The sequence below is a fragment of the Lupinus angustifolius genome, chromosome LG11 (assembly GCF_001865875.1).
Source record: "Lupinus angustifolius cultivar Tanjil chromosome LG11, LupAngTanjil_v1.0, whole genome shotgun sequence".
Taxonomy (NCBI): Eukaryota; Viridiplantae; Streptophyta; class Magnoliopsida; order Fabales; family Fabaceae; genus Lupinus; species Lupinus angustifolius.
In genome coordinates, this window is record NC_032019.1 from 21,980,868 (window position 1) to 21,990,440 (window position 9,573).

The following is a 9,573-nucleotide window of genomic DNA, read 5'->3' on the forward strand; positions in this document are numbered from 1 at the left end:
GTTTGCAAGAATTTAATTTTGTTTTTTTTGTCAACACTTACTTTGATTGCACAAAATTTTCAAGGGTCACTAAGGTCTTCATTAGGTGGTAATTAGGCTTGGCTATCAAAGAAAAATGGTTTTTCAGGATATTCAAAATACTTCCAAAGTTAAAAGAGAGCAAACTTTGATTTGTCTTTTAAAATACACACTCTTTTTCAACTTTTTCACCTTTCTTCTTTTTCTTCCTTTCCCAATTCTTTTTCTTGACCTTTTTATGTAACTTTTCTTGATTTTAATCAATCTCTTTTTACTCCTTTTTATTTTTTTGAGCCTTTCTTTTCTTTTTTGATTTGTAAAGAGATTGAGAATTTTTATTTTCAACACTTTGTTACATGGCCAACCATTCCCCCCCAACTTAATTTTTTTCATCAACCTTATTTTTGAAAAAATGCTCTCTTTATACTTAGAAAAGTATAGGAGATTTCATTTTTGTTTTTCCACATTAGGCTCAAGGGTTGTGTTTGAAAAAAATAATTTTTCTTTTAAGGCTCAAAGGAGTTAACAAAGGATGTTCCTATTTTTTGTTGGTCATTTTTGGTCAAGTGGCTCATTCTATTTGAAAGAACTTTCCTTGATCATTTTCTATCAAATTGTGTACAACCAAGTAAAGAAAGATTCAAACAAAATCAATTGTACAAAACCAAAAGGTTTCTCACTAAGCTCACATATTTTTTAAGTTTGGCTTACACTCCCTCACATGGTTGGTTTATGTACAACTCTTTGATTTTCAAACAAACTCACAAGTTCATGATAAATGATTTTCCAAAAAAAATTGTATTTTATCAAAGTTATGATATTATGAATTATTTACAAAAGATTTCAGATTTTCATCTCATGATGTTAATTTACAAAGTCATTGATCTTGTGAAAAATTTAAGCCAACTTCTGTTATCTATTAAGTTTGGTTTCAACAATTTCACTTTTTAAACAAATTATCAAAAAGAAAATAAAGTAAACACACAACTTAAAAAAAATTAAACAGACTAAAAAACAAACAAATACACACTAAAAATTAAAAAACAACACACCAAAAATTTCTTTCAAAATGTTATACACATCCCCCAACTTCAGTTATTGACTTGTCCTCAAGTCATTTTGCAAATATTTTAAGGAAGTTTGTGTAACATTTTGAAAGAAATGAAATTAAAAACTAACCAAACTTGTTAGGAGAACTCGGAATTCCATTCTCCTTGATTTTACTATCCTCTCCAAGATAGTGGTGCCTTTAGAGCCAACTCTTTTTTGTCTGTTTGTTTTTGGACTTGTTTTCCTGTACATTAGAACTTGCAAATTATTTTTCCTTGAGGTTAGTCTAACAATTTACATGAATTTTCAATGTCTAAAACATTATGGTCATGAATAAAATTTGATTGACAAAAATTCCAATCAAACAACATACTTTTTTCATGCAAATGATGTTTATAGTAAAAAAAGTTAAGCATTTTTCAAGCCCAATTGATAAATGGAAATTCAAACATGGAATTCCAATAGAAAAATATCAATTCAAACAGCCACAAATAAATTCATTCAGATGTTTATGAATTTATTTTGTTAAATGGTAAACCAAACAACAATAAGTAAATCAAATAACACACTTTTTAGGAGTTCTGAGGTTTGGAAAACTTAATTTCCGGCACAAATTTATCAAGCATGCTCTTAGTTTTAAAATTTTATTTCTCAATTTTAGAATCATCAACTAAATCATGTTCATGGAGATGTAGGTTTAAGTATCACAAAATAAAATATGAGCATTAAAAGGCATGGTGAATACTTAACCTTTAAGGATTAGAGTAGCTTCCCTTTTTGGAATTTTGAAGATCCGTTTTCTTCATTTTAAAAAAATTCAACCACTAATTCTTGTTGATTTCAATCCCCCTTATGTAGTTCTTCTGAAAAAGTTAATGAGGGATACCTCCTCATCACCTAAAAAATTTTTAACCACAATAAAGGTTTCTTAACTAGTGGGTTAGCACTCCACTAGTTCAACTTTTGCTTTCTTTTTGGGTTTTTAATTTTTAAATGTACAAAATAGAAAAATAAAAGAAAGATGTACAAAATAGAAAAATAAAAGAAAGATGTACAAAACCAAAAATAAATTTATAAAAAAAGAAAAGAAATTTTTATTTACAATTACTAATGATAAAAATTATAAGTATGAATTTCTATTCTCTAGCAATTCCCTGGTAGCGGCGCCAATTTGTTGAAAGATTTTTTTGTTTGCTTTATTTTGAGGTAGCAAGTTCCTGATTATTTTATTTAATAACAGGTCGATTCTTTGCTCGTCATCTCGTCTTTGTTGGAATAAATTCCAACGCCGATATAATGGTTTCAAGAATGTTCATTTAATCAAGAACTTAGCTTTATTGAATTATTAACAATTTCATACATTCTCGGGTTTGTTGGAATAAATTTCAACACCGGCATAATGGTATTAATTTATCAATTTAACATAAGTGATAATGAGTTATATTTATTTTCGTTTTTTCTTTATTAACCGAACTACTTCATTGTAGAAGGTTGGTAAAGAATAAATAAATAAAGCAATAAACAAATGTTAGTTGTAGAATTTAAATGACAGAAAATAAATGTTAGTTGCGGAAACTAAATGATAGAAAATAAAAGTTAGTAGTTAGATCACTCATTATGACTGTGTATTTTTCCTTTTCACAAAGATACAATTTATGAATTAAATTGTACTTTGATTCAAGGTTTCTTTTTTTGTCAACAAATAAAATTTATAAGTTAACACTTTACTATTTTACATTTGCATCTCTTTCAAGATTAAATTGTAGTATAGTATAGGGTTATGTCGAACCACAAGGAATTGCCTAATAGAAATATAGTTATACTTTGTATCTTTTATCAAAAGTAAGAAAGTAACTCATAAAGTTGTTTTCATGTTTTTATCAAATGAGAAACAAGAAAAAGTAAAGAACTAACTATTTACAAATTCAAGAAGGTAAAATTGATTTGAAAGATGGAATTATTTCTTGACTCAAATGATTTTGAAAACATTACAAGTTATGTGTTATACTTTCGGTTAATTCCAAACATCAGTTCATAAAATTTCCCCCAGTCCCCCGGCGAGAAAACGTGATTTTCAAACCTTGCAGAATACACTAATCAATAGAAAACGGCCACTCGACGAAATAAGTTGTCACACCTTATTTCAGGGTCTGTAAACATTGATTAGTCTTTATTACAAGTTGCTTAAAATGGATGCTTTGATTTGGAAAATGAACTAAGGTGGATTCCTACTTTTTACTTCATTTGTCAAGACTTTAAGAAGAAGCATTTTTGGATCTTTAAATCAAGTTTTAGGTGATCAAGCTAAAATCGCATTAAGAACTTCATAAAGAATCAAAACTTAACCAAAAGTAATAACTTGAATGTATTGAGTTCAAAAGATGATACAAAAGAAGAAAAGAAATAACCTTACACCATAATCCAAGTCAATATGTAGGAGCATGAGTCATCTACAAGGATTAGATGCTTTTGATATGAGGTTACAAAATCATGTTTTTGCACCTCATTTTCCAACTCCATTCTTCTATTGAATTCTAAGAACAAAACTCCTAAAAACAGCCGAAGAATACTCTCAAGTGATAGAGAACTGAAAATAAAAGTAAGGAGGTGGGTGTGCCTTTTATAGGCAAAGTCATGGGAGCTTAGTTGCCCTGTTTGGTCGCCCAGCGCCTGACCAGGCTCACCCAAGCTGGTGAGTCAGTAGCTTGTCCCATCTTGGGCAGCTAGCTTGGACAGTCTATTGTGGGCTAGGTTACACGCATGGTGGCACCTTCTACTTTCTTGTTCAGAATATATGTCATGCATGAGGTCATGTGAAAAATAGGCAAGTTGCTTGATGAGTTGGTCAAGCTTTCTTCATGGCTATGTTTTTGACTTGCTTGGCCGCCCAGCTCACACCTGGTCCACGCCCAAATGCTTGGTTCCTTCATGGTGAAGGAACCAACCTTTCTTCAAGCCGAAGCAACCTTTGTTCCATGATTTTTGAATTTATTTTAGTTGGTTACTTGGCACTTTTGGCATGATTTATTCAAGTCTAAGTAAGCTTTTGAGTTTATGCTTTGCTTTGGATACCTAGCTTGGGTTTCTTCATGGTGAATAAAGGTATATTTCTTCAAGCCTAAGTCATCTTTTGGTGACAAGCTTAAGCACACAACATGTCGTACTTAGCTTGTTTGTTTTGAATAATGTTTTCTGGACTTTTGGCTTGTCATTTGTCATGAATTCTTGGCTTTCTTTTAAATTAATCAATTTCCTACAAAATTCAAGAGAAACTTGGACAAGAGGTGATCAAAAATTATATTTATTTTAATATACAAAATTTATCTAAAAAGTGTTGAATTAAGTTGGTTTTCACATTTTTACATAGGATAAGTCCTGTCAAAAGTGTTCGAATATTAGGAATTTTTGGCAATTATCACTCCCACACAGGAAGTATCATTAATATCTCATTCCTTCATTTATTGATGGCATTCATTGCTTCATGTTGTCACTTCTCTCTTATTCACTCTCATTCTCTCTCATAAATCACATATTTTTTCCTTTTAGGGAGAAAATCTCTTATTTCTATCTTGGCATGTGTTTTATGATGATGGTGGCAGTGAGTACAGTTGTGACTTGTGGTAGTGCTGATAGTGGAGGTTCGAAAGGTAATGACTATGCTTGAGACATGAAAGTGATGGTTTGCGGAGAGGTGGTGGTTGTCATCATACTGTCCTTTTCCAACGTTGAAGTTTCCCCCTCTTGTAATTTGATGTACTGTGGTGGTAAGGTGAAAGAAACTCCTTGTAGATAATTTTCTCTAATATCTCAAGGAAAAAGGTTTCAATATCAGATATCTCATAGGTGAATTCTTATTTTTTATTTTAATTGTCCAGAATGAATTAATACATTTTCCTCAGAATCTCCGTCTAATGTATTATTATCTTCAGCTTTGGGTTGGTTCACTAAATCATCTCTCAATTTAAGCAACAAATCTCTTCTCTCCTCAAATAGATCTGCAATTAGAGGATGTTTAGTAACCTGAGTAAGTGGGTAAGAAATTTGATATTGTGATGATTGAGAGGGTGGTTGAGATGGAGTTATTAGAGGTTGTTGTGAGTGTAGATAATATGATGGTTTCAAGGGTGGTTGAGTAGACGAAAGGTATGATGAGTAACCTGGTTGATAAGTTGAATAACATGGTTGTGGTAGTGGTTGTGGCTACTATGGAAATGAAGGAAAGTCAGAATGAGGTTGTGAGTTATGTTGAGAATGAAGAGGATAATATGGTGGGTAAAAGGGTGGTGGTTGAATGTAAGTATAATGTATATAATTCATGGTTACCTTGGAGGGATCAGTTAAGAGATGACAGCATCAATTGATAAAGTGCTAATAGCAATTTACCAAGAACACTATAATAATTCTACTCCTAAGAAAATGTATAAACCAGAGGATAAAATTCATATTTCATTGAATCCTATTATGAAGGATAATACACTATTTAAAGAGAATGAATAAAGTATAATATGATGACCACACAAGTGTCATCATCTTATATCACAAGAAAATTCTGGAAATATTAATTTAATTAATTCTAAATAACCAAACATTATATACTATCCTATTTCTTTTCTAATAAACATATAAAAAAATCAAAATAAATATCATATCAGTAGATATCTCATATATGCAATAAAAATTGGGAATATAATTACAAGTAAAAAACTAGCAGTATACTCGTACGACTCGCACAGATCGATTTGGTTGACACTGAAAAATGTATTTAATATTTATATTTAAATGAAAGATCCAGAATTTAAGTTAAATAGAGTCATATAATAATTTAAAAATATAATATAAATATTATATTTGGATGAGTTGAAACAAAAATATATATGTAAGTCAAAATGATTACAATAAATCAAACTTTAGTTCACAATATGTTCTAGTTAGTAATTATTTTTAATTAAATTTTGTTTTAATAAATTAACATTTTGTATCTTATTTTTAGATCATTATTTTAATTTTTTATACAATTCTTTTTTATTTATTTGAAAATTATGTGTACACATGGAATGTTTGGTAGTTTTTCTAATTTTGAATCTCTTACACGTTACATAATTATGAAATAGATATTATTATGATTAAGTTTAATAGTCATTAGTTTTTAAATCCAAATATAAATAGCATAAAAATTTAAATAGCATAAAAATAAATTAGTAACGTTTATCTGATGCAAATGGAAATTTCATAAATACAAATATCATAATTGTGTAATCTGTAATCAAATATCAAATTCATCAAACATTACTAAATTACCATAAATTATTGATATGTGTATTTAAGTCTATTAATTACTCATGTAATATACTCTTACATTAGAATCAATATACATTATTTTGATACTTATAATTACGTTGAAATTGAATTTATTAAAATTGTATTATCCCACCATTACAGAAATTAAGATACCTGTGTATTACAAAAATTAAATTTATCAGAAATTATTGTCTCACCGTTATTGAAATTTAATTTATTTAAATTGTATTTTATTTTATTGAATAAAGAAACTTGTGTATTACTCCATTAAGCAACATTAAAACCTTAAACGTAATTCTACATTCTCATTTTCAGATGCTTCTCTCTTGTAACCTTAGTGTTGGGAACAAACAAACAATCAAATAGTAAAGAGTATAGAGACAAGAGAATAACACAGGAGATATGGTAATGAGGTTCGGCCAATTGTGCCTACGTCCCCTGGAGTATTGAGCGGCTACCACTATATATTATTAGACAATAAAGATTAGTGTTTTACTATTCTTCTCCTTGTTACATTAGGTTTACATAACATCAATATATATAGTCCTCTACCCCAACCCATTTACATCAACCCAAGCCCATAACTTGTATTACTGTTATCTAGATATATGAGTCATTGCACAACAATCTCCACATTGGTGAATATCATCAGTCTCCATCTTCTGCCATTGGGTTGGGGGCGCTCCATAGTCCATCATCAGTGAATGTTCAACAAGCTCAGACAATGCCTGAACTTATCCATGGTAACTAGTTTGGTTAACATATGAGCTGCATTTTCTATAGTGTGAACCTTTTGCAATAGTATCTTCCCACAAGCTACCAACTCTCTGATCTTATGAAATCTCACATCAATACCTTGTACACCTATTTGCACCCAACTGCACGCTTGTTTGGGGGCAATGGAACAAGCTCCCAAGTTTGGTTCTTATGTAAAGACTCCATCTCCTTCATCATGGCACCCATTCATTGTTCTTTCTCCTGGTTGTTTATAGCTTCTTGAAAGCTACATGGATCTCTTGAACTGATATGGAGAGCAACTGTACTAGCTGCCATGTACTATGCTTCAGTTGTGGATACAGCAACAATAGACTGAACTGATGATCTCCACATAATTGGTCCACCTGCAAGGGTGAAGACAAACCCCGTTGTGGACCTTCTATCATCCAAGTCTCCTGCATAGTCCGAATCAACATAACCAATAACTGAAGGCTTACTCTGTTGGCTGCCAAACATGATACCGAGACCTGTAGTCCCCTTCAAATATCTGAAAATCCATTTGACTGCTTCCCAATGTTGCTTCCCTGGTTTCGACATGTACTTGCATACTTGACTAACTGCTTATGCCAAGTCCGGTCTAGTACAAACCATAGTATACATTAAGCAACCCACTATACTGGCATATGGAACCTTTGACATGTATTTCTTCTCTTTATATGTCTTTGGACACTAATCTAGGGAAAGCTTGAAGTGATTTGCCAATGGAGTGCTCACTACTTTAGCATTGCTCATATCAAATCTCTCTAAGATCTTTTCCACATAGTTTTGTTGGGAGAGCCATAGTTTTATAGCTCCCATATCCTTGTGAATCTCCATCCCAAGAATCTTCCTAGAAGCCCCTAAATCTTTCATGTCAAACTCCTTACCTAGCATGACTTTCAGCTCATTGATATCACTCAAATGATTAGCAGCAATTAACATATCATCAACATAAAGTAACAAAAAAATAAACAAACTATCGTCATGGCTTCTCACATAAACACAGCAATCATACTCACAACGCTTATAACCATATTCATCCTCTCTACAACACCACTCTGATGAGGAGTCTTCTTCACTGAAAAGTGTCTCTGAATGCCATATTCCTCATAGAATTTCTGAAACTATGAGTTTTTGTCCTCCATACCATTATCTGACCTCATGTATTTGATTTTCCTACCAATCTGGTTCTCTACCTCTGCCTTCCAAACCTTGAACTTGGCAAAGACTTCTGACTTATGCTTCAGAAAATATACCTAGACCTTGCAAGAAAAGTCATCAACGAAGGTAACAAAATCAGTACCTAGAACTTGGCAAAGACTTCTAGGGATGGTTCCTGAGTGGGTCCCCATACATCAGTATGGACATAATCTAGAACGCCTCGAGTCCTGTGTTGGCCAGCCTTGAAACTAACTCGTGTCTATTTCCCAAACACAAAATACTTGCACAAATCTAGCTTGCATTTGCTAACTCTCCTCAACAGTCCTCTTTTGCATAGTTCTGTCATACCATGCACACTCATGTGTCCCAAACGCATGTGCCATAATTTCGTAGCACCATGGTCTGAATCTATTGAGATCTCTTCAGCCACTCCAGCAACTCCACCTACAACTATTTTCCCTAACAACTTGTAAGTGTTCCCTGCAGTCCTGTTACCCTTCATCACAGTCAGAGCAACTTTGCATACTCGAAGAATATCACTGTCCCCATCAGCTCTATAGCTAAACCCTTTGGCCTGCAATGTCCCAAAGAAACCAAATTCTTCTTCAAATCTGGTATGTGCCTAACCTCACATAACGTCTTCACTACACCATCATCCATCACAATTCTGAGTTCTCCCATACCAATAATTTCACATGCTTTATTATTTCCAAGATACACGAAACCAAAATTGCATGTCCTGTATGTGGTGAACCATTCTCTATTTGGCCTCATGTGGTGGGAACAACCAATGTCACCCACTCATCTGTACTATGATTTGATGATACAGATAGTATATCAACTTCACTATTGTAGCTAGAATCATCTTTCTGTGCAACATTTGCAAATGTAGATACTCCATCTTTCCCTACCGGCTTGCTAGGACTCCATTCATTGGGACAATCCTTTTTATAATGCCCAGTTTGTTTGCACTTATAGCACTCTACTGGTGTTCTGCCCCTGGAATTTGGTCTTTTCCCTTTGGCAGGACCTCCTCTGCCTTGTCTCCTTCCACGCACTTGGCTCCCTTTCACATACAGACCATCACCCTGAGACCCTTCACCTACATTTTGTCTTCTTTGAGTGTGGGACATAAGTGCAGATGTGATCTCATCTAGTTTAATTGAGTCTTTCCCGTACGTCAATGTTGTCACCAAGTGTTCATAGGAATTTGGCAAAGAACACAGTAATATTATTGCTTTGTCCTCATCATCAACCTTCATATCAAGTTTCTGCAAGTCATCGATCATT